The sequence below is a fragment of the Gopherus flavomarginatus genome, chromosome 1 (genome assembly GCF_025201925.1).
Source record: "Gopherus flavomarginatus isolate rGopFla2 chromosome 1, rGopFla2.mat.asm, whole genome shotgun sequence".
In the NCBI taxonomy this organism is placed as follows: domain Eukaryota; kingdom Metazoa; phylum Chordata; order Testudines; family Testudinidae; genus Gopherus; species Gopherus flavomarginatus.
In genome coordinates this window covers 89920904-89948331 of record NC_066617.1, presented here as the reverse complement: position 1 = coordinate 89948331, position 27428 = coordinate 89920904, and the positions used below count along the sequence as shown (strand labels likewise).

Here is a 27428-nt window from a genome sequence, read left to right as displayed (position 1 = left end):
AGCACAAAGTCATCTCTACTTCACCACAGGGTATTCTCTGCCAGCATAATGAGGAAATTACCTTTAGCAGACTGATGTTACTGGTTAATTAACATGCGAGCGCTCCTTCCTTTACATCTGGACATGTAGATTCAGATTTCCAACTGCAGTGAGGATGCTCTCATGCTTTAATCATAGTTCTCTTGTGAGGACATCTGAAATTGCAGAGTTCATTTCAACAACATATCAGATGTAGAGGCTAGCCTTTCAAATATATCCAATATACAGCCCTCAATCAGAAAGCTCAAGATTCTCTTTAAAGTAGGGCAAACTTTATCTCCTTATAAACACCACAGAGCTTAAATGTCTTTAATTCATACCTACGAGGTACATACACAGTGTTACTCATGCCTTCATATTAGTGATATGAAGAGGAAACTGATCTTAAAAACACAAATGTGAATTAAACTGACTTTTTTTAAAAATCAAGAACTATGCATTCTTTGCTCCTCACTTTGTGTTAAACTGCCTAGAAACTAGTTAGCAGAAGTTAATAATGTTTACAGTCTCCCTAAGCCACTTTGACATGAAGCTGTGTCTGTGAGGCATCTTTATTTGGATGGAGAAACGAAGTTTCACTAGAAGCAGTGTTATTTTGCTTGGAGTTCATAAGATGAAACCTGAAAACAGAAAAGGCTTGAAAAATCTGTACCAAATCTAATAGTGAACCTCAGGCAAGTTACTTTTTTAAAAAAAAATTATTTACCTGGAGAAAATTCAACTTAGATGAAGTATTTTGTTTTTCATTGAAGTTCTGCTTTTAGCCAATTTAACAGTTGGGTTGACTGAAGCATCAAGACAGCTGGTGACTTGCCCCAGGTCACACAATGAATCAGTAGCTTAGCTCATGATAGAACCTAGAACTCTACAGGCTCCCAGTCCTTTAACTTTCACCATTAGACTGCTTCCTGCTAGCCTTTTTGCAACCTAGAGAGTGCTTCTGGCATATAAGTAGCTGCAGTGACAGAACATGCTTTCTGTTCCTGGCTGCTGGTCACAGCGTTGAAATGAGCCAATATAAGTCAAACATGAGTCAGATAAAGTGGTTAGGGAAACAGTTCCCAGGTAGGGGGAAATGATTTCAAAACCAGGGCATTTACTGAAACTACAGACTTTGGAGTAATATGAGAGTTTTAAAACATTCCCTAAAACCAAAAACATCTTACATTCTGGCTATTTTTTTTCAAATATATTCCTATTTTTAAAAAGTCAGATTAGTGAATTTTCTGTTGTGAATCTGTTTCTCAAACACATTTCATCAAAGTCACAAGGTTATGTACTGTAAATCAGATATTAGATACACAGGGCTATCTTTTAGGTTGCAGGCAAAAAAGTCTTAGAGAACATTTTGCTAAGTGCACTCAGTAAAAACAATAAAGAAACTGAATGATTATTTGTGTAGGTTTGTTGATGGGGAGGAAATTTCATAAGGAGCTGAAAAAATATCATCCCTACAGGTGTTTGTCTCCAAGTCTTCTCTGCAGTAATTCAAATTTATTTGTATTTTTCCTCCTATTCTGAGAACTGAAGCAGGGTCAAGCTGCAAATACTAGACAATGTGTTTTGATAAGGCAACAGAATAAATAGAATAGAATTAATTAACACAAAATAGTTTACACCTAGAGCAGATAGACTCAAATAACCAAAGTAATAAATAAATGGGAAAAATAATAAATACCCATATTAGTGTGACTTTTAATCACTTTCTCCATGATGTAGTGCAAATAAAATAGACCGATAGCTTTTTTTAATACTAACATACAAAATTCAAAGTTTCCTTGAAACTACTTTGTTGTAAAAATAATTGGTTTATTGAAATTGGAGTGTTAAATAGGAACAAAGGAGTGGAAGAAACTTCCTGGGTCTTCAAGTCCATTCCCCTGCTAACCAGGGGAATTTTAATAAATGTATCAAGCTCCATCTTGAAACTAGTTAGGATGTTTCCCTTCTCCCTCTCCCACTACTTCTTTTGGAAGTCTGTCTCAAAGCCTCAATCCTCTGATGGTTAGAAACCTCCCTCCCTGATGTTTACTGCCCTGATATATTTATAGAGAGCAATCATATCCCCACTGAGCTTTCATTTTGCTAGGCTAAACAATCAAAGTTCTTCCGGTCTCATCTCAGAAGATAGGCCCTCCATTCCTCTGATCTTACTAGTAGCCCATTCCAGTGGCATTTTCTGATTGACCAAAGGCACCTGGCAAAGGATGAGAAGGGTACAGACATGGAAGAATCAAACAGACTAATGCTTCTTTTCCTATGTAGACTGGTGCATCTGGAGCAGGGCCACAAGGACAGACTGGTGGGACGACACTGTCACGCAGACCTGGGATGACCAGCAGTGGGTCTGGAACTTTTGCATGAAGAAAAATAAATTTCTGGAGCTTTGTGAGCAGCTTGTCCCAACCCTCCAGCATCAGGAGACACAAATGAGGGCAGCCATCCTGGTCCAAAAGTGGGTTGCTGTAACCATTTGGAAACTGTCTACCCTAGACTGCTACAGGTCCATTGCTAACCAGTTTGGCGCTGGAAAGTCAACTGTTGGTAAAGTGGTTGCAGAGGATTCAGAAGCAATCAGGCATATGTTTATCCCAAGGCAGTGGATATAAACAATACCCCTAAATAACAGCTGGTTTTGAGAGAACTGTGCAAGGGTCATTGATGGGACTTATGTGCCCACAGTTTGCCCTCTTCAAGAAGCACATGAGTACATAAACAACTAAGGATACTATTCGGTTATTGTGCAGGTTCTTGTAAATCACCAAGGCCAATTTATGGGTGCCAACATGGGCTACAGTGGAAAAATTTATGATGCCAGGATTTTCTGCCAATTGGGAATCTACATTCATGGACAGGCTGGGACACTATTCCCACCAAATGACATTGTCATAAATGAAGTAACTATCCCCACAGTCATTCTAGGGACTCTGAATACCACCTGGTATCTTGGCTTATAAAACCATAAGCTGATTTCAGACAGCCTGACAAAAGAAGGTTTAATTACACTGTCAGCAGTGCAGAATGGTGGTTGACCGTGCGTTTGGCTGATAGAAAGCCCACTGGTGTGGGCTGCAGACCTGTTTGGATTCCTGTGTCATCAATGCATTGTTGTGGCTTACTGTGCTCCTCACAATCTTTGTGTAGCCAAAGGTGAGCTATTTGCCCCAAAGTGGAGGTATGACAGTAATGGATTGATGAACCAGTACACTCAGCCAGACAGTGCACCTAGTGCAGCTGGGACGGGATGGACCTAAGCAACAGAAGTCAGGGATGCTCTGTGCTCCCACGTTATGGACTTGCGTCGGCCAATGGAGAGAGAGAATAGTACATCTATGGATGTGCTTATACACTGTTTATGGTAAATGAGGTACTGTCATATCCCACACTGGAATTGGAGTGGGGAGATTGATTACCATGCATTGTAATTATGAATAACATGACCACTTATTAAATGAGGGCGGGGTGGAGAGGAAGCAGCAAGAACTGTGGATTTACAGTATGGCTTGATGTAGAGAAATGTATTGAGAAACAGTGTTTGTATACAACTCCGCAGTTGTCCCTGATCATGTGTTTACCTTTATTTGAAATATACATTAGTGATGGCAACAAAATTCCTTAATAAAACAAAAACCCCTTATTTTTGCCCATGTATTAGAATAGTACCTTATTAGCCCATTGCCAGGCAGACCAGGCGCCATTAGCACACCAAAACACCAGTAACAAACATACCCCAAAATCTTTAACAAAAACAAAATGCATGAACAGTGAAAACAGTGAAATCATTTCCAAAAAATTAATCCCCTGTCCTGTTTTTCTTTCCTTTCCTTCCACATTTAGCATGCTCTTGGCACTGCTGCAGGTGGGTGGAGGCATTCATAGATGTGGAGTCTGCATGGGAATGGGCACATGCAGTGGGGAAGGGGCCTGCACAAGAGTGGAGGACTACCCAGGGTTGAGTTGCCCTACCCAGTTGCTGTGAGGTCCCAATTGCTTGGGTGTGAAGATGGAAAGCAGGGTTATACTCAAGCCTGAGTCTGAACTCAGGCTTGCACTGCAGTGCAGGCATACTCTAAGTTACACGGGAGCCATTCCTGCTCCCTAAGCAGCCCAGAATTGGGAGGCTGCAAATGTGGCTTACAGAGTGTCACCTGCAAAATCTAGCACTCAGGGATATCTTACAGATTTCTGACATTTGGCGAGGACTCTTGAGTTTGAATTGATTGTTCTCTTCCATAATAGTAGTTCCCTCCTTGTCCCCCCACAATCAATGACAGATATGATATAGATAACATTCATTTTAAAAGTCATTCAAGTATAACATTCCTTTAGCTCAAGCGATAGAGACCAATTCTTTGGCGCTAACAATCCCAGATTCTGTTCTTGTTGATGTGTGGTGGCCTCTAGAGGAAGATTAACTCTTGTAGCTCTCATGCACTTGATACATGCATTATCTGGTATGCAACACACAGGCTAAATGGGTAACATCCTCCTCTGGTGCTTGGTCAACTGAAGAAAAGCATCTATCATTATATGTATCCTCTATATATGGAACTGCTCTAATCATTTTTGTTTTCTGCTAGCGTATGTGTTTATTTTGTTTGATGAACTCTATTGGATAAAATGAAATAAACTAATTTATGAACAAATAAGCCAAACAAACTTTACAAGCATTAAGCAGTACTTCTGTTAAAAAGCCAGCTTAGTGATGCAGTTTGTGGAGACATAGCTTATTGTGATAAGTAACGCTAAAGGAGCTAAACGTAAGGAATTCCCTTCGCATTATTTCACTTTTATGACACTCTGGGGCAGCCCTGCAGCCTTTTTTCTCCTGACCAATCCTACTGATTTCAGCTGGACCACTCAGGTCACTAAAGATTGGGGCCTCTGTTTCAGTTGGTAGGTTTTTTGTCTGATTACTAACTTAGGTTCAAATTCTGTTATGATTTACACTCTGGGGAAACTAGAACAACATTCTGAAAGTATGATTACTGTCTGGTTTATCTTTCACTGACAAGAAATTGAAGCATCTTATCACTAACTAAAGCAAATCATTCTATATTTTTTAATCCACTATCCCCCAAATACCTTAGTCCTTCACAGAGTTGTCCATAGAGGACATCATGGTGATAACTGATCTTCACCTCTTAGCTTGTTTTTCCGTACGGAAGGGAAGTATATTGGGTGTGGTGCTTGTGATGCTGTGATGATGTGAGGTGTAGAAAAACATAGCAGAAGTGTAGAATTCCGGGCCTTTTAAACACTACTTTTAGCAGAAAGCAATGTTAACTTTATTTAAAAATGCATTGTTTCGACTGCAATTTAGAGCAGTGTTTTGCCAAACCATTCCTCATATTTCTTCCATCAATTCCATTTCAAAAAAGGAAAAACTATAGCTTTTCCTCTCAAAAGAAAACTAGTCAGACAAATTTTCTGCATTCCTCCCCCCTTCAAAAATGTCAGCCTGGGTCAAATGCTGCCCTTGGATGCATGTTCAGAGGCTCTGAGTAAAGTCAATGAGACCTGCACATGTACATTCCAAGGCAGAATTCAGCCCTCGTGTAAATGAAGGAATACAAATTCCAACCGAAATAATTCACTTTTCCTGAAGAAATCCCTTCAAGAATTTTGGTAAAATTGAAAATATGTTTTTCATTCATTTTACAAGACTACACTTTTAATAGATTATTATAATCTGCCTGCTTTTTAAGATAATTTAAGCAAGGAGTTGCTTGTTTTTGGAAAAGGAGGGATCCCTGAACATTAGTGGCACGGAAAAATAAAATATGGGAAACCCTTTCAATAGAAACAAATGACAGATAGCCTCATATCACTAACCAGTTGATTTATTAAAGTACGGTTACCATCTTCAGAATTGAACACACTAAATATACAGATAAGAGGCTGCCCAAACACTAATGAGTCTTTCAAAGCTAACCAATATATGTTATGCATAAGGTTTGTTAATACTTGTATGGCAAGTCCATGTATGTTAATAATGATAAAATAAAAAGTTAAAATGTAGTTATGGGCAGAAAAGTGTTTATTCAAAAATGTTATTTTACCACTGAATCTATCAGCTCTTTGTATGTCAACAGAAATGCATGCAGTACTTAAACTGTGAAAAGTAAGGTTTTTAAGTACTTTATTACATTATACATTTGAAAATGGGCTCATTGGCAAGAAAAAATTTATCGGGGCATATGAATTTTTCAGTTAAAAAATGGACCTATTTTTCTAACAAAGATGGATTCTCACTGGAAGAAGAGGGATTTTTTGTTTGGTTGGTTGGTTGTGGTTTTGATATTTTAATATGAAATTCCGATTAGTTAAAAATGTAACTTCAAAGTACAGAATTCAGTGCAACAGAAGCTTTGACATTTTCACAGATCTAGGTCCTGAGCCATCAAATCACTTAAGCATGTGACTAGTCCCATAGGCACTTTAATTCTTTTCTGGATTAGATATAGAGTGTGAAGTCCTGGCCCCATTAAGGTCAATCATAAACCCCCTAAAGACTTTAATGGGGCCAGGATTTCACTTGCTTTACCACACACTTTCTAAACACATTTAACTATAATTAGCACCCCAGAAATAAAATGCAGTTTTGGAAGAGTGATTCAATTCTGCCTCATGCACCGTCATCAAACTTCTAAGCTAAGGTTTAACTGTAGAATCTTTATACCTAGTGAAATTGTAAGAGGCAGAAAGAATTCAGCTTCACTTTAAGACCCTAGGTGGAGATTTCAGGCCTGGAAGTTAGAAATATTATCTTTTGACTTGTAAACTGAACATATTTGAAAAAGTACAAAGAAATAATAAATATGTATGCTATATTTAGAGAATCACGTTTCAGTGTAACCACTTACTCTACCTGATCTGAGCAGAGTCTATGTGTGGGTTACTATTTTAGCAGCAAAGCTGTGAGAATCAACAAAGTCCAGAAAGTAAAGTGATATTTCAGCAATTACAGTATATTCTGGAACCATCATTGCAACTTTCTGAAAAAGAACCTAAATAGTTTTAGGGAAGGAAAATGAAAAATGGCCTAAAACCTGTCAGTTTATTCCCACTATTGAATAGCACAGTATTACTAGTAAAATCTTGTTGATTAAAAGCCAGAGGCATTTATGAAGGGACATTTGAAAAATGGAATGGAAAAGTCACTGTTACAAGGAGGGACTGATAATTGAGTGCTGTTTCTGAAGAATGCTATGTTAAAATCTGCACACGGAAAATAGTAAAAAATTGAAAGTATAATATTAAAGAAGGACCATGCACTGATGAAAAAATGTGAAGTAACAGCATCAATAATGGAACAAATAGCTATGCAAGATACCCAACAATACCAAGAAAAGAATCGACACAGAAGATAGTCATTGCTAATTCACAGTCATATAGATTCACAGATTCCAAGACCAGAAGGAACCATTGTGAACATTTTGTCTAATCTTCTGTATAACCTTCATTACTCAGTGAGGGTGGGAAAACAATAACAGAAAATGTGGAAATGGTGGAAGTGCTAAATGATCTTTATGTTTCAGTTTTAACCTAACTTAAAAAGTTAAGTAGTAATTGGACATTTAACAGTGAATGCCAGTGAAAATGAGATAGGATCAGAGATTAAAATCTGGAAAGAAAAATATTTAGACAAGTTAGATGTTTTGAAGTCACCAGGGCCTGCTGACATACATCCAAGAATAGTCAAAAAGTCGACTGAGGTGATATCTGAGCCATTAGCAATTATCTTCTAAAAGTCATGGAAGACAGGTGAGATTTTCAGAGGACTGGAAAAGGGCAAATATAGTGTCAGTCTATAAAAAGGGAAGAAGGACAATCCAGGGAATTACATACCAGTCTGCTTAACTTCAGTACCCAGAAAGATAATGGAGCAAATAATTAAGCAATCAATTTGCAGACACCTAGAAGATAATGGATTTGTCAAGAACAAATTGTATCAAACCAACCTGCTAGCTTTCTTTGACAGAGTAACAGGCCTTGTGGCTAGGGGGAAGCAATACATGTGGTTTATCTTGATGTTAGTAAGGCTTTTGATATTGTCTCACATGACCTTCTCATAAACAAACTAGGGAGATACAACCTGAATGGAGCTACTATAAGGTGGAAGCATAACTGGTTGAAAAACCATTTCCAGAGAGTAGTTATCAGTGGTTCAAAGTCAAGCTGGAAGAGCATAATGAGTGGGGTCCTGCAGGGATCTGTTCTGGATCTGGTTCTTTTTAATATCTTCATCAATGATTTAGATATTGAGACATACTAGCAGGGGTGTTGTAAGCAAGACACAAGAACAAATTCTTCCGCTCTACTCTGCGCTGATTAGGCCTCAGCTGGAATATTGCGTCCAGTTCTAGGTGCCACATTTTAGGAAAGATGTGAACAAATTGGAGAAAGTCCAGAGCAGAGCAACAAAAATGATCGTGACCTATGAGAAAAGGTTGAAAAAACTGGGTTTGTATAGTCTAGAGAAGAGAAGACTGAGGAGGGACATGATAACAGTTTTCAAGAACATAAAAGGTAGTTACAAGGAGGAGGGAGAAAAATTGTTCTCCTTAACTTCTGAGTCTAGGACAAAAAGCAACGGGCTTAAATTGCAGCAAGGGAGGTTTAGGCTGGACATTAGGAAGAACTTCCTAACTGTCAGGGTGGTTAAGCACTGGAATAAATTGCCTATGGTAGTTGTGAAATCTTTGTCCAACCTGCTCTTAAAAATCTCCAAACACCTGTCAGAGGTGGCCTAGATAATACCTAGTCGTGCCTAGAGTGTTGTTGACTGGCCTATAAGACCTTTTGATTTCCCTCTCAGTGCTATGATTCTATGATTATATAACAGAAGCCATAGAATTTCTCCAAAATAATTCCTAAAGCATATTTTTTTAGAAAACATCCAATTTTAATTGGAAAATTGCCAGTTATGGAAAATCCACCACCACTCATGGTAAATTGTTCCAGTGGCTAATTACTTTCTCTGTTAAAAATGTACACATTATTTCCAATCTAAATTTGTCTAGTTTCAGCTTCCAGTCATGGGACCATGTTACGCCTTTCTCTGCTAGATTGAAAAACCCATTATCAAATATTTTTTCTCCATGTACATACTTATAGCATATAATCAAGTTAACTCTTAATCTTTGCTTTTTTAAGATAAATAGTTTAACTTCCTTGAGTCTATCACTATAAAGTATGTTTTTCAACTCTTTAACCATTCTCAAAGCTCTTTTCTGAATGCTCTCCAATTTATCAAGATCCTTCTTGATTTGTGGGTACCAGAACTGGACACTATTCCAGAAGCAGTCATGCTAGTTCCACATACACAGGTAAAATAAACTTTCCACTCCTTCTTGAGATTCCCCTGTTTATGCAACAAAGGATCGCATTAGCTTTTTTGTAACACTGGGAGCTCATATTCAGTTAATTTATCCATCACAACTCCCAGATGTTTTTCAGAGGCACTGCTTCCCAGGATAGAGTCCCCCATCCTGTATATGTTTGTTCCTAGGTATATACATTTACATTTGGATGTATTCAAACACACATTGTTTGCTTGTGCCAAGCTTACCAAGTGATCCAGATTACTCTGTATCAGGTACCTGTCTTCATTATTTATCTCTTCCCCCAATCTTTGTGTTATCTGCAAACTTTATGAGTGACGATTTTATATTTTCTTCTAGGTCATTAATAAAAATGCTAAATAGTGCAGGACCAAGAACTAATCCTGCAGAACCCACTAGCAACACACTTGATCGATGACGCTTCCCCGTTTGTAATTATATTTTGTGACCTATTAGTTAGCCAGCTTTTACTCCATTCAATGAGTGCCATGTTAGTTTTATATCATTGTAGTTTTTTAATCAAAATGTTATGCAGTATCAAATCAAGAGCCTTACAAAAGTCTAAGTATATTACATCAACACCATTACCTTTATCAACCAAACCTCTAATCTCATTAAAAAAAAAGATATCAAGTTCGTTTAACAGGATCTATTTTTTCATAAACCCTTGCTGATTGTCATTAATTATATTACCCTCCTTTAATTCTTTATTAATCTCATTCCATATGAGCTGTTCCATTTTCTTGCCCAGCATTGATGTCGGACTGACAGGCCTATAATTACATGGGTTATCCTGATCCCCTTTTTACCTGGTGGTACAACATTAGCTTTCTTCTAACCTTCTGGAACTTCTCCAGTGTTCCAAGACTTATTGAAAATCAGCATTAGCGATCCCATGAGTGCCTCAGCCAGCTCTTTTAAAAACTCTAGGATGTCAAAAATTATCTGAACCTGCTGATTTACAAATGCCTAACTTTAGAGTTGCTGCTTAACAACCTCCTTAGATACTAGTAGAATGGAATGAGTGTTACTACCAACATCTGATATGACTAGATCATCTGTTTTTCCCCAAATACAGAACAAATATTTATAGAACACTTCTGCCCTTTCTGATTATTATGGAATAATTCTAACATTTCTACCTAGTAATGGACCAAAACCACTGTCAGGATTTGTTTTGTTGCTAATATACTTTGAAAACTTCTTATTGTCCTTAGCTCTGCTGGTCATAGATTTCCCTTGTGTCCCTTTAATTCCCTTATCAATTTTCTACAGGTCCTAACTTCTGATTTATATTCATCACTATCAACTTCCCCTTTCTTCTGTTTGTTATATATATAAAAATTTATAGCAGTCTTCACTTTCTAAACCAGGTCAATTTTTAACCAATATGGCCTTCTTTCTCAATTGTAGATTTTTGAGCATTTAATCAAGTGTTCTTAAACAATTCCCAATTACATTCATATTTTGCTAATTACATTCTTCCTTCCAGCTGATTTGATTCATAATTATTTTCAGCTTCAAGCCATCAAATATATATATATTATTGCTCTGGACTCTATTCTGTTTGCACAATAAGAGTTTGATCAAGTTATGATCACCTATACCTAAACTACCACAAATTTTTAGTTCTGTGATCATTTCCTCCTTATCTGTTAAGACAAGGCCAAATAAAGAATTTCCCAGTGTTGGCTGCAATACAATCATATGGAATGTTTATATGGTGGGACTGAAGGTGCTGTGAAAAGGATTTGAGGACACATTTGCAGGAACAGTTTATGATGATCTGGAGCTGTAAGCATATCATAACTTGGATAATTTGCTGTGTCACAATGTCTATGTCTCCTTACTGTGGCCCTCTCCCACACTTGGGTAATGCCATATAGAGAAGGTTACAACCCATTAAGGAAGGACAGAGTCAGTCAAGAGGAGGGTGGTGGCACTCTACTTCAAAGACACTGTTACTTGATTTGAAGGTATTGATAACTCAGAACCTGACTGCACATAGATCAATGTGCTAACCCAACAAGACCTAGGAAGGAGTATTGGTATTACAGACCACCAAATCAAACCAGAGAACAGGATGAGTTACTCCTTAAATACATGTCTAACATGTGGTAAGAAAAATTGTGTTATTATGGGGGCTTCAGTTTGGGAGTCATATGCTGGCAGTCTCATGCAGCCAGTGGTAAAACATTGTTAGAGTTTCTAAAAATTACAGATAATTTTCTGACACAAAAGGTATTGCATCCAACACAAGGAAATCTCACAGACGGAAAGATTGGGAAAAAATGCCTTATAGTGAGAGCTTCAAGGAGCTCTAACTGTTTAGCTTATCAAAATAGAAGATTGACAGGTGATTTTGTTGCTGCGTATAATATCTTAACTGGCAGAAAATACCAGGTACTAAAGGGCTTTTTAATCTAGCAGAGAAAGGCATAACAAGAACCAATGGCTGGAAGCTGAACCTGAGAAATTCAATTTAGAAATCAGGTATAGATTTTTAACAGTGGAAGTGATTAAGCTTCCGCACAGATACCAAGGGAAAAGGCAGATTTTCCATCTCTTGATGTCTTCAAATCAAGACTAGTTCCTTTTCCAGAAGATATGCAGTAGCCAAATACAAGTTATTGGGCTCAATACCAGGTGAAATTTAATGGCTTCTGTTTTACAGGATCTAGTGGTTCCTTCTGGCCTTAAAAAGCTATGAATCTATGAAGCAGAGGGGAGAGGAAAATGATACCCCAATTTCTGGGTGTTTCTGCTTCAATAGGTACACTGGGCCAGCTGCACTCTTCTCCTTCTGCTACACATAGTCATCTATTGGGGTGGTGTTGACAAGCTCTTCCATAAGTAGTATGTCTTGGGGTTAACACCTTATTGAGATGCATGGGTCAGTTTACATCTCCTATAGCTCTTGTTCCATCTGCCTGAAGACTCAGGTAGACCTCACTGCATCAATTACACATGGGTAACATTTCCAAGCTTTTCTTTGCACTCACCAAGTTTAGAAACTTTCCTTTAAAAAAAAAGTAGATTTAGATTCTGATTGAATCACATGATCCCAGGAACTGGTACCCTAGGCACAGGCTATAATACCAATTTTCACTACTTTTCAGTATCTGCTTTCTCTCATTCCTATTTTTCTCTTCTTCGTTTCATTCTTTCTCTCTGAGTCTATCTCACTTTTCTCTTCCACCTAGCCCTTCTCATCAATCTATCTCTTTGCTTGCCCAGGATTATGGGAAAGAAGAGAAAGGACCATAGTTGGGGTATCACTTTTGTGAGTTGGGATATGGACAGTGCTATTCAAGGGGACTGTCTTGGAGATTGGATAGGACAAAGAGGGGGATGTATTGGGGAGGTTATGGATATTGTTAGGCAGAAGCTGGGCTGCTGCCAGTGTATGGAAGAAAGCTGTAATGAGATACACCTTTAAAGCCATCGAATTTCAACCAAAGATTCCCAGCATTGCTAGAGGTAAGCCTAGGTCCATTGGAATGAAGACAGAACTGAGCATCAGCAACATATTGGTGATATTGTATCCCATAACAACTTCTCACAATCCCCCTTACTGTCTTCACATATATACAATATATTAAACAACATGGATGACAGGTTGAACCCTGTGGTATTCCTAAGGAGAGAGAGAGTCATCAAGAAAGAAGATCTATTCCCCACCACACTGTACTTGGTAGGATTGTGCCCAGCTCTGTAAGGCAATATTTATTGCCTGATGATATTTCACAGTTTTCCCAAAATATTATGATAAATGCCTTAATACACTAATGCTAAAACATAACAGCCTTTTGATTGCAAAAATACTATAAAATTACATTATATTTATCTTACTACCTCACTGATTTTACATAGCACCCTTACAGCTACTGTCACCACAGAGTATTGCACTGGTATTACCTATTCATGGACCTCTACAATACCTGGAAGGTGCTATGATTAGAGAAAGAGGAACAAATTTAATGAAGTTAGCAGCCAGACACATCAAAAAGATTCCTTTAAGTATTCCAAGGGTCAGAAAGGAAACAGCTTGTTTTCTCTATTAGAATATTTATGATAGAAATCATATAGCTGTTTTTATTACTGACTGTGCATGCACTTGTAGAAAATCTGAGTTTAGTTCTTTTGTTATCCACTAGCATGATGATCCTATATCATTTTCTTGTTTTGAGGGTCACTTTTCTTCTTATGATTGCAAGCTGTATCAGAGTGCACTTTCTTTGAGCATGCATAAAAAGCACGTCTTTCTATTATATGACAGCAATTTTGAAGTTACTTTGGTTGTATGGCTTCCTATAATACAACCACTGACCAGGTGCATTGGTTAGGTTTAGTGGATAGATTCCTCTCCAGCTCAAAAATCTTGTAAATCTTTATTCAGTGGTCCTTCTTCTGCTCCAGTAAAACCTCAGTGCATGACTTAAATGTGATTTTTGCCTGAATAAGGACTGCAGGATTGGGCTTTCTAAAGGATTCTATTTTTCAAAAAAAAATCTTTTATTTACTATTTTCTACTATTAGAGTTACTAAAAACCCTCAAGTTGCCTGATGTCTGACTTTAAAAATGTACAAAATATGAAGAAAAATCACTACAATTAAAAAAAAGTATTGTATAAATAACAAATGATGCTTTAAATATAAAAGTGATGTTATGAATCCATTGTTATGGGTTTTAACTAATAATTTTAAAAATAAGTGAAATCTTGGTCCTCATTGAAATCAATGGTAAAATTCCCAACGGGACCAGGATTTCACCCAAGGATATTTGCAAGCTCTATTTTTCCATTAGACATGGCTGTTACAGTGGAATAAGTGTCTTTCTGAAGTTCAAGAGTGGATGAGAGCCAGTTGGCTGAGGCATAATCTAGAGAAATCTGAAGTGATGAGGGTGAGAAACTGGAAGAGTTTGCAAGGGTGATATCTGCACTTCTGGTAGAAGCATATCCATCATTTGTGATTCAGGTCTGCAGTCTTGGAGTTTAATTAGATCCTAGGCTGCTGTAACCAAATGTGTTCTTTTTTATTGGTGTCTGGCCAAAACATTGTGATCTTTTCCCTCTGATGCAGACCTACCGACCATCATCCATCCCTTTATCACCTCATGACTATGTTGATGCAATGAACGCTACATGGGACTGAACATCAGGACTACTCAGAAACTTGAATGCCTATTGGCTTCGGCTACTTTTCTGAGGGACTTCGAGGTGGTGATTTTAATCTACTGCATTAAGCCCTACATGGTTTGGGATACAGTTACCTCAGGGATCGTGTCTCTCCTCAGGCTAGCTTTTCATAGTTGAGCTCAGCAGAGGTATTCAGGCTGGAGCTTCCTTGATACAAACAAGAAGGAGATGCCGCAGAATGTCCTCCATGGGGGATTCTTGACTCTTGAATTAGCTTTCTCTTTTGTTCACCACAGCCCATTGTAGGTACAGTGCAAAACCCATCTTTTCTCCTGGGCATCAAAAATGATTGAAGTCACTGGAGATTAAGAGATTATTTACTTGGGGTCTTATGATTAGATGCAGTTCTTTTGTGTTTGTGGGAGAGACTTTTAATTGGTTATTAGTCCTTTGGAAGTTTGAGGAACTGAAATACAGAATAGAGACCTTTTAGATTTTCTAATGGTTTATTCTTGAATTTTGGGAGGTGCCTACAGCTCTAGATGGCCGCCATAAAATAAAATAAAATAAAATAAAATGATGGAATGGCAGTATAAATCTCAAGGTCTCTCAAGTCCTGAGTGTTGTATAACATACCAGTATTGATAAGTGCTAGAAAGCACAGTTAGTGCAGTATATATATTAACGTAAGAATCCTCCTTTCTAGGCATTCTTACATTAAAAGAATTGGGGGAAAAAGTCATCCTTTTCAAAATGAGTCTCATTTGCAAATTGAAAGGTATGGAAAGACCTAAAATAATTTTAACAGCCAGCCATAAATCTCTTACTGAATAGGAACCTAATCTTTTTATCAAAACATGGGGGATCCCTTCCAGACATTGATTAGCTGCATGTACAAATTACAGAGACTTGTAAGTATTCTAGTCATCTATTCTAATTAAAATTTAAATTGAAAACTGGGTTCTAATGAAGAGAAGCTTAGTACTGGTCTTGTGGGAACTCCTTCATAGGGCAAGGGGGAAAAATGAACAAAGGCAAAAGAGATTTCACTCAGGCATTTCCTTAGCATATGCCGTATTGTAACATGAAAAACCATACAGCACATTCCCTTGTTGTTTAAAGGAGCCAAAGCAGGCCTTGTTGTTCTTTACACCATTGCAAATGAGTGGGAAAGCATTTCTATTTCCAAATGGAGGAGAAAACTGTGATAAAGCAGAAATAATTTCATAATTTTGTCTACTTTAGGAAAGGTGCTATAGTATTTGTTACCTTCAGATTGTCTGGCAGCTCATTCCTGCCCACATAGTCATGATTTATGGCAATAAACACACTGCGTGAATCCAGACAGATCTCAGAACTTTGAGGTACAAAGATCTTGCACCTGCTCAGATATTACACATTGAATACAGGAGTTTAAATTTGCTGAACTATTAGAAAGCACCTGAGGGAAGTGCAGAAGCCAATCTCTCTACACTGATCTGCTTTGGCTATGCTGATAAATTAGTTTTTAAACTTTAAAATGATGTGTTAATGCACTTTTAAATGCAATAAAACACAAAGTTATCACACGCTTAAGCTAATAAATCACTCAATGCATTGGAAAATTCCATATGAATCAAATGATAAACTGCTAAATAATTGAAAACATGAAAGCAATAACATTTCTCAGAAGATGGCTGTGTTACTCCATATAGTGGATATATATAGAGATACTCTGTATAAGATAATGAAAAATACTGCAAATACTTTGTATTTTTAAAGCCTGTTTCTGTGCTACTTCAGGAGCTGAAGTTTAAATGAGCAGTTATCTAATTCACCATCAAAACTTTCTACCAAGGTCTGCCTGTGTTTTGTGATAAAAATAAACTGCAGACAATGCATGAGACTATAAAGGATCAACCAGACCATCTCTGTCTATATAACAAGATAGGTCATGATATATTTCCCTATATGGACATTTAATTATGCTCTATGTAATCAGAAAGTGTAATAAATTACCGTAGCGGAAAAAAAATAGAGAGTTCTCATTTGCTGGAAAATCTGTCTACAATTTTTGGTAGGTAATAAACGTGGCATTAAGGCAATCTCTCTCCCTGGCTGTGAGCTTTCTGTAGATGAAAGTTAACTCTTGTCTTTCAAACTCTGTCAGTGGCAGGTTGCATACCAGAGAGAGAGATCTCACAGTTAATCTATCATGAACAAATATAATGTCTTCTCACAAACCTTACTCTGTCAGCTGTGCTTAGAGGGTTGCAACAGCAATATTCGTCCTGCAACATTTACAGTAGAGAATGCTGAAACACTATAAAAAAAATCACAGGGACAGATTTGACATAGACTACCAGCTGAGTTTGATTAAAATGTACTAAAATTGTATTTTTTTCCTTTCTCTGTAAGCTTCAGTCAATGTTGTTTAATGTCAATGCTGTTAATGAAGATGTCAGGCTTGTCACTTTCACTGAATACCAACTTTACTAAGAAACTGGTACTACAATTACATCCAGCTCTATATAATTAAGTTCATCAAAGCACACCCAGGCTCCAGATTGTGCCAGACGTCTGAAGAATTTTCCCATAGTTTGTAGTCTAGTCCATCAGAACTGTTCAACACAATGCACTGGCCAAAGAAAAGAGCTTAAAGAGATCTTTTTTATTCTTTGAAAATGTACAGAATTTGGCCACACTTGCTGCCACAATCCAGCTACAAAAACACAGCAATTTTCTTATATATTCAATCCTATAGCATAGAAACTGATCAACATTTAATCAATTAGAATTTTCATAGAATGTTAAATATATTTACATATTTTTAATTTTTTTTTTCAAGAATAGCAAAATAAAAAATGAGCAGCAGCACTTACATGCCATACACATTCTATCTAGATGGTACCTATAGGTAAAGTATGAACATGCTATTCATTATCACTCACCATTAAAAAAAATCACAGTAACTTATGATAAACATATGAAATAATAATAGTAATAATAAAAAAACCAACATAGTGCTCCAAAGCAGTGGAGCAGGGTAAGGAGGAAGGAAGGAAGCATACTTGAGATTCTACTCAAGGCTCTACTACAAATTTCCTCAGTGTCACATGGCAAGACATTCAGCCTTTCTGTGCCTCCATTTGTTCATTTGCAAATCCCTTCCTCATGGAGTTATTGTTTTGAGGTTAAATTAATTAATATTTCGGAACATTTTGAGAACATAAGGTTTTTGAGACAGCCTATGAACAGAGGTAACCTACTTGGTATGCTGAAAGATATCAAGCCCTAAAATCTTGAGGAGCCCAGTATCTCCTCAAGGTTCCTGACACAATTAATCTCTCCACCCACGTAGGTGATGTAACTCTCTATGAAAAGGAACATTGCCAAGGCTCCTGGTTGACTTTTGGCACCAAGGCTCAAAACTTACCATCTTGGAAATGAACTGTGGTTAATTCCAGGGACATATCCAGCAGTTAAATAAATATTGTGTACTAAATGACCTCAGAAGACATTCTTCCCATACTGGGAATTTTCCAGATTGGCTGGCAGTGATACAGAGTGATTATCATACCAGAAGAGGACCTGCTGGTCCTTCCATCTTTCTCATCTCCTAGCCAATGCCACAAAAATGGGGTAAACCCCAGTAAAGTAATATTCAGAGTTATCCCTGCACTTTCTCAAGTCAGTGGCTTGGTACCAATCCTCTCTACTGTGCTGAATCTGAAAATCCATCTCAAACTAATCTGCACCTGGAAATCAACCGTAAGTGTCAGTTAGAACTACCACAAAGAAAACGGCACTACATTTCTCAGGAATGAGTCTCGCTTCACAAGGTCATCCATCTTTTACCTGTGACCTGAATGAAGTGCAGTGACTTTCAGGCCCCAGTGGTGACTGAAGACAGTCAATAACAAAAGGTCTAGTTAGAATACAATGCATTTAGATGCATCAGTGGTGCCTGTAGCTGAGGCAATAGTGTGTTTCCCCTTCCCCTCCCCCACACCATGTAAACTGTACCAAGGCCTTGAAGTTCTGCCATTATCTCTGTAGGTAATCTGGACAGGCCACGTACGATGTCCAGGAAAGTGAGTTCAGGTGAAGGGACCTATGAAAAATGACCAAAGGACATCATTATCTGTTTATAAAGGGTGACTGATTCCATTCCTGCTTCCCTAGTAACTGTGTGCTGATAGAATCAATAGAAAGTTTTGAAGGTCAAGCAGGACAGAGCACCGTCCCCACAAATGTAGTTTTGTTAAAATATAAATGACGGTCAAAACAAAAATCCCAGTAAATGAAACTCTACCAGATAAGCAAGATGTGGATTTTATGTTGCGTTTGGTCAGTCCTTATTCCATGGCTTTCGCCAGATTAAAGGATGCACATCTAATGGGAGTGAGTAAGGAGTCTATATCATTATTCTCTCAATGTCTTCCGCAAGGTATGAATTGATCTCAGTCTAGAGTAAAGCAACACTTTCCTCATTACTCTTTTCAGCATATTATACACAGATTACACCCTCACGTTAGGTATTGGTAGTGACTCAAAGGGGCCAACCGCCTACTTCAATAAGTGATGACTGATTTTAGGTTGTATGCCATTGACTGAGCTCCGGACCCTAGTATGGGATGCAGAAGTCTGCTCTTAAGCCTTCTTACTAGTAAGCCACCTCTTTCCATTGGCATAATGGAAAACCAAAAGTTGGTGTATGTTTAATGTAAGTGGAGATAAGATCTTTACCCCCTAAGTCTTACATGTCAGTGGCTTCATCCCTGGCCCAATCCCTTTCTCTTTTATACACAGTACATGTTTGTTTTGTGATTGTTAACACATTTAAGCACATTGTGCTTGTTAACACATATTAATGTAGCTAAATATAGTATGAAAACACTGTTCATTGCAATAGATGGATTACTTATCCATTGTGCTCCCCTCTTGAGGTTGCTGTGGAATCAGCAGTTTGCTATCTGTATGTTGGTAAAGAGCACAGCAATGGGCCTCCCCTACGATCGATAGGAAGCCTCTCCCACACAGAACCTAAACTCTTTCTGTAAGTCCTTTCACTCACTTGTGTCTAAATATTCAGGAACATAGGAATTGCTACACAGGATCAGACCAGTGGTGCACCTAGTCCAACAGTGATCAGTACTAAAGAAAAATACAAGAGAGACTATACTGGGAAAATATGTGCCCAAGAGAACTTTCTATCTAACCTTGCCAGTTAGTGATTGAAGTCTGCCCTGCAACATTAGGCTTTATATCATTACCTGTACTACTACAATAAAAGTTATCCTGTCTAATGTGACTGGATGTTCTCATTATCCATATACATGTCTAGTCATATTTTCAATCTTAGTAAGTCCTTGGCCTTACTGATAGCTTCTGGCAGTGAGTTCCACTGCTTAGTTGTGTATTAGGTAAACAACTATTTCCTTGTATCAGTTTTAAATTTGTTGCCTTTCAATTTCACTGACCATCCTTTTGCTCTGGCATTAAGAGAGAGTATAAAGAAGTACCCAGTTTACCTCTTCCATACTGTCTTTGCTATAAATTGAACAGATCCAGGATATTTTTCAATCACTCCTCATATAGTAACTTTTCTCTGTCACTGTTCATTTTTGTTGTCTGCCTCTGCACAACCTCTATTTCTATTAGATCACTTCTTAGATAGGGTGAAAAGAACTGAACACAGTATTCCCAATGAAGGTTTACCATCCATTAAAGAGTGGCACTGTATCATTTTCACTTGTATTTTCCACCCCATTCTTTATACAGCCTAACATTTTGTTTCCTTTTTTTTGTCTGCCACTGCACATTTGCATATTGAGCAGAGGCTTTCATTGAGCTGCCTGCAGTGATACTGATGTCTTTTTTTCCTGAGTGGTTACTGTTACTATAGAACTCAGCAATGTGCTCAAGTAATTCAAATTATGCCTTTGAATGTCCATTACGATGCATTTGTCAACAATGATTTTATTTGCCATCACGCTACCCATTCACTTAGCTTTGGTCCTGCTGAAGTTTGTGCTTAGCTCCCAGCAGGTCACAACAAAGAAGCACTTTATTGATGGTGGCTTGAGGCAATATACCCTCTCCGACCTACTGCTGGGGAGGTGCAAAGATACCTCGTTCTCAACGGAGTGCTGTGGCTTAATGTCATATTTTAGCCCTAGGGAGGGCCAAAGGGTCATCACAAATCTATCACAAATGTAACTGGTTTTGCCCCCATGCATATGTTTAATAGAAGTCTCTAGTCTGACAGGCCCACTTTTAAATATCTGTGAATTCAGGGGAGCTACACTAGGGAGGGATTTGAACCACTAGGCTTAACATGCCACAATAGCTCTGATTTTATATGCTGCTATCATCACTCTTTCAATCTTCACATGCCCACTTATTCCTGTCCCTTCTATGTTCTTGCAAGAATGAGGCAACGGGTATTTCATTTTTTCCATACTTTCTTCTTCTTTACAATTACCTTTTTTCCCCCTACCTCTCTTTCCTTCCCTGTCAGCTTTTACTTTCCCCCTTGCTTTCTGTCTCCAAAGCTGGGTCAAACAAACCCACGACCCTCTCTAAAGTCATCTGATGGAGACTCATGTCTGCAAGGACCAAGAGTCAGACATTCTCCTTCCACCTGTCCCAAACAAGCTGTGGGAGGCTGAGGCCCAGATTGGTCTAAAGTGAAGAAATGATAAGTGACATAGCCAGAAATGGTGTATGTATTGTGGAAACAGGGGAATAATGAATAGAGGTTTCCTGTTAAACAGCAGTTGTAGCCCGCCTTTACCGTGACAAATGAGGAGATTCCTGATCTCTGAAATAGTACAAAGTAGTTCAGATGTCACATTTTTTCCTGGAGCATGAACAGTAAACACCACATTAATCTATATGGGCCTCCCACGAGCCCAGGCTTGCTGCAGCTGTTGATATGGCAGCATTTCTGAACCAGCTAAGTCTCCTTCAAACACCTTTCAGTTCCCTACCTCCTCTCTCTCTCTCTCATGCTTTGACTGTACTCCCCCATACTGTGATCATCTCTTAACCTCTCAGCTTTTCTCTCCCTAGTTAGATCCTTCCAGAACCTGCCAGCTCTGAGGGATAGAGGAGATGCTCCACTCCACAGTGCTAGCCAATTCAGGCCTTTTGATGTATCAGCACAGTTACTGAGCAAGGAATGCTGAACAATTGAACGCTGTCAGGGGAGGGAGCTGCTGAGCATCGAGATTATTGCTTTTCATACTAGTGCTTCCAGCTATCACCCTCTGGCCACAGTACTGTGGATTTCACAGAGGAACACTGCACTCTGCTGTGGAACACAGTTTGAGAAGCTCTGAGTTGGAGCATCATACAGCATGCCAGAAAGTGCCCTCTTTCCTCAAATAACCGGCATAACCCAGAAGTGTGGCCAAATGTCTATGACACAGGTATACACTGTTTTGTTGTAACCATGTTGGTCCCAGGACATTAGAGACACCAGGTGGGTGGGGTAACATCTTTCATTGGACCAACCTCTGTTGGTGAGGCAAACTTTCAAGCTTACAGAGAGCTCTTCTTCAGGTCTGGGAAATGTACTCAGTGTCAAAGACATAAATAATTAGCTTTGGCTTCTTCTATCCCTGCATTGGCCCTGATTCAGGAAACCAGTGAAGCATTCACTGAAAGTGCTTTGCTTAAAGTTTCGTGTGTGCTTCTGTGCTTTGCTGAACTGAAGCCCTTCTTAGCTAGAAATTAATAACCACTCACGCATTACTTCAACATTGGGGTTTGCTGTTATTGCATGATAATGACAAGAATCTCTCACAGGGAGAGTACACCCCTTTGGGGTCTATTCCCCTTTATTTGCATACACCAACCTGGTTAGGAGTTTCAAACATGCAGCTAGAGGAGGATTTAAATTAATATGAAAAAACACTGAAATATTCTTCCCTTTAGGGCCACTAGACTCTTTCTCTTCCAAATATAATAATTTCTCCCCCATAAGGCTATTAAGAGAACTATATTCAAAAAATCAAGAGAATATCCCTATGTGCAATTTTACTACATTATAGTTAATGGAAGCAAATCTGCACCTGTAGTACCAGTGCGCTTATCCTACCAAACCACTAGTCACACAAGTCTACCTATCCTACAAGTTAGTCTTTTACATATAACATACAGACACACACACACAGAAAAAAAATTCTTAGAATTGATCTTATTACAATTTAGATGAAATTCACATCTTTTCTTTTCAAATACAGGCTTATTTTATCCAATACACAAAGTGGGACTCTTTCCAATGCCATACTGTGCTTCAGAGTTATGCATGTACATACAAACTGTGTTTCTCTAATCAGTGCAAATTCATCCTGCAATTTTCTCTCCTGACCATTACCCACTTTAGCTACTGCTTTTTAAAATAATCTGCTTAGCTACTCACAGCTTTGAGTGCAGCCAGTTCTCCTAGGTCGGGCTTTGGGTAGATGAGCAACTGTGCTGACTCCAATGACTCACATACTTGTAATTATGTGCACACAGGGAATCCACATCCTTAATTTGTTTTTTGCCCCATGTGGTGTTTAAATCATGAGGTTTTATTTTGTTTTTTACCTGCTTTGCTGCAGCTCCAGCGAGATCTTTGCAAATTTCAGTTTTCCCTGTTCCAGTTGGCCCTTGAGGTGCTGTGCCAAGGTTTAACTGTAAGGCTCCCATTAGAGTCTTTAAAGAAGAAAGATTTCCAGGGTGAATATACTATATTAATAAATGAAACCCAACCTTTTAAAAATTACACTGTCAGAAAAACCCATTAGGCTGTAAAAGAGTTGAAGTAAACATTAGATTTTAATATCTACTGCTCCTTAGATTTTTCTGAACTGCAAATCCCCAGTGAGCACTTAAAACTTCATTACTACGCTGAAAGGTTGTGAAAGGCTATTTAAAGGTTTTCAATTTTGCTGAAGTCTAGAGGTTATTACAGCTAGAAAGAATACCAAACCTAATATTACATGGAATGAAAGGAATCAAATTTATGTTCTCATCTCCCCTGCAGTTTAATCTAGTTCTATTAGATTCATTGGAAAAATTAGGATATGTTGAAACTTTTTAGAGATCTGATGAAAAATAATATTTGGTTACTGTAGAAAAGCATTTCCGTCTATTACCCACAGTCAGAAAGATATTCCTGTCTCTCAATCCCACAGTCATATGTTACATGATTATCAGCCTCATGCCCAGAAGCCCCTGGGCTATGACCTGTGTCAGATATGTATCAAAAGCATCCAAAACTGTATAAGAAAAACAACTGTATCCAACTTCCATTTCAAACTCAAGATTATCTATAACTTGATATTTAGTTTTTCATTATAAATGTTCCTTTACTCTATTTGCTTCTTTTCACTTAATTCTGTGGTGGGTCAGTGGTTCTCTTGAATGTTATGAATCAAGCCACTGTTTATCAAATAGTAACTAACTGTAATGGAATATGATCTAATAGTGCAGTAGCAATTATGATACGGAAGAACCAGTAACTGCTCATATGCTGAAAAGTAAACCAGTCTATCCGTTTTTTTTTTTTCAGTCCTGAGCCGATAATGAACAGATGCAGTGTATTCCATATGGTTGTAGTAAGGATGTGTGTTCATTTGAGTTAAATCTTCAGTTTTCTTGGAAACTCTAGAGAAACAAGTAATACCATTCTATTCTGTTCTATGCACCACACATTGCACATAATCTCACATAGCTGAAAGAAACCGCGACCCAGTTATAATGAGCATTTCCTTTTTAATTGGCATCACTATACCTTACAGTAGTCAATAGTAATCTCGATTCATTTTACTCCCTTCATACACTGGTTATACCTACACCTGAGATTTTACCTTGAGTTAATTGATTGCCCATTAACACCTTTGTAAAGGCTAATCTGGATACTCACTCCCCAACCATTCAGTCTAGGCTATAACAGCTTGTTGTTTGCCCTAGGGATCAGCCTTGAGATTAAAAAACTGGAAGTAAAATATTCTAGTGAACACAAGCCCTGTAGGAGAAAAAAAATAATAAACCAGCCATTTGATGGCTGGCTTTGGTAGAGAGGGGATGACAGAGGCTTGCCACTTCAGGAAGCAAATAAGGGTCTAAGACACTTTTCTGTCTCCCTGTATCCTTTAGCTTCAGGTATAAGGTAGACCAGCCCATATGACTGCTCTGCCTTACACTGGCTGGAACAGTGTCCTCGGAACCAGTCTGCTGGCCTATGATCACTGGAGAACAAGAACAGCAGTCTCTGGTCCCACTTGTGTCCTGTTGGGGGCATCTGTGGTATAGCTAGATCCACAACGAGGATGTTTTTACAGTGACGATATATCTTTATTGTCCTCTTCCCAGTGACAATCTTCTCCTGCAGAGAGCTAATACTTGAAAACGTTTTACATGTTCCACGGTCCTACCTCATTCTACCTGTGGATGTGCTATTCAGGAATCTGGGCCTCCTGAATACACACACACAATTTATTGTTTAATTATAAGTTTATTAGGCAACAAATTGCAATTTTTTTTACTATATGATGAAATAATCCTAAACCAAAAATTTCCTCTTTGAACCCCCTTTTCAGACCATGTACCACCTCTTTAGGTCCTTCCATAATCAGAGATCAATTCTTAATAAAGCACCTACATTAGCTGCTGGAAAACTATTTAGAAGTGTTTCTATTGAAGCCCAAACTGGAAGATGCCGAGAGCAGAACTGTAGTTCCAGTTGGGTCTACCCTGAATATAAATGCAGTTATAAAGAGAACAAGTATCCATTATTATCAGCAATGGTAGGAATGGAGGAACTTTATCAAGGAATGTTTATGAAAAATCATAGGTGCTGACTCCAGGGCTGGAACACCCACGGGGAAAAATGGTGGGTGCTGAGCAAACCCTGGTAGCCCCCCCATCTACTCCCCATTCAGCATCCCCTGTCCACCAGCAGCCCCACTGATCAGTGCCTCCCACTCCCTCCCCGGGCCTCACACCCACTGCTATTTCAAAGCATGCAGGAGGCTGGGGAGGGAGCGGGGAGTAGCGAGGATGTGATGCGCTCGGTGGGAAGGGGGGTCAGACTGGGCAGGAAGAGGATGGGCAGGGATGGAGCAGGGCCAGGAAGAGGAGGGGTGGAGGAGGAAGAGGCCCAGGGGGGAAGGGGTGGAATGGGGGTAGGGCCTGGGGAAGAGCCCGGATTGAGCCCCCCCGGCACTTTGGAAAGTTGGTGCCTATGATGAAAATCATATAATTCTTTAGCAACATCCTCTGGTTATCCAACACAATTTAGACTATTATTCAAAGTTAATCAGGAACTCGCTCTCATAAACATGTGAGCTGTTTTGCTCTGTGGGACCAGCAGGGCCAGATTTAGGGATTGGTGACCCAGGCTCAGGGTGCTGTTTTATTTGTTAGCAGCAAAAAGGAAAATAGAATGTTTGAAGTAAAATGTTTAAAGTAGTCTGTATGTGTATTTATTTTTCATTAACCTCCTAGAATGTTCTGGATCTCTGTAGAATCTCGTGGAGCCTTCCTGCCTTTCTGAGAACTACATTTTCCTTAAACCTCCTAAAATGTTGTCAGTCATGTCCTCGCTGGTGTATAACAGCTGGCGCATCGCAAGTCAGTGAGTGAGATATAAGAATGAACTGAAGTGAAGTGAAAGCCCAGCTGTGCTATCGTGAACCTTATTCTATTGTGTAATTGTGAAAGTGCACTTGTGTTTTAAGACTTGAAAAGTGTAAGTAGCAACTAATAAAGGACATATTTAATGAGACACCAGAGATACGTATCGATCCCCTATCTATGCAACAATATAAAAGAAATACTGTACTTCTTTTGCCATGCTTAACACATAATGGTTGATGACTTTCTAAGAATGCAGAACATTGACTTTTGCTCTCCCTAATACTGTCTGTTTTCCTCCTGGAAAATAAAAGATGCCCCTGAAGAAACCTTCAGGAGCTCACGATAGGAAGCGGAAAGCTTAATTGCAATCTAGTTTGCAGCAAGAGGCAAATTTGATGGAAAAATATCTGAAATAGAACAACATATACCGGGCTTTAGGCAGTAGCGATTGTGCCAGTGCAGAAGAAATTGAGGTATGAAGCATAAATTATGAAGTTCTCTGACTAAGGAATTAGCAGATTTACCTGAAGATAAGGAATGGAAATGTGAAGAAAGTGATGGAGAATCATCCAGTTTTCCTGGTTTAAAGGAGACTGATGATAAAGAAGAATGTGACTCACATGAAAAGGAGAGAAACAATAAAAAAGAATCAGCTTCTCATGATGACAGAAACAGCAATGAGAAAATTTGCACACCACAAATCAATATATAAGATCCTGCTTTATGGCGGTGATCCTAAACTGCCAACATTGATCATACAGTTTTAGACAGCTGGGAAAAGTTAAGGATATGACATTTTCAGTAAATGAGTAGAAGGAAAACTTTTCAAAGTCATATTGCGAAAGAATGCTCAAGAACGGTGAGAAACAATTGGTTTTGGCTAGTTTACTCAAAATCTACTGACAAAGTATTCTGTTTTTGCTGCAAAATATTGACAAGACTGCAAAATTGTTGCTTATGCTTTCTGGGTACAATTACTGGCATAACTTAGCCAATGCTCTGAAGCAATTTGAAAAGTCACATGGATATTTTATGGCTTACTCCAAATGGATGGAGGTTGAGTCCAGGCTCAAGCTCAATAAATGCATAGATGCAGAAGACTGCATTATTAATGCAGAAACCCAGCATTGGAGGAATATATTTGAGTATCTGGTCTCAGTTACCCTCTTCCTTGCAAGGAATAATTTTCAGCTTTCCGGGCTCGTTGGATAAATTGTTCACTGAACATAATGATAATTTCCTCAGTCTGATAGAGCTCCTTGGGAAATACGATGATGTTATTCAT

The 27428-nt window shown here is 38.5% G+C and overlaps 1 pseudogene; it reads right to left on the bottom strand.

The window, feature by feature from the left end:
• On the bottom strand, positions 1-27428 carry LOC127042713 (dynein axonemal heavy chain 12-like; annotated as a pseudogene).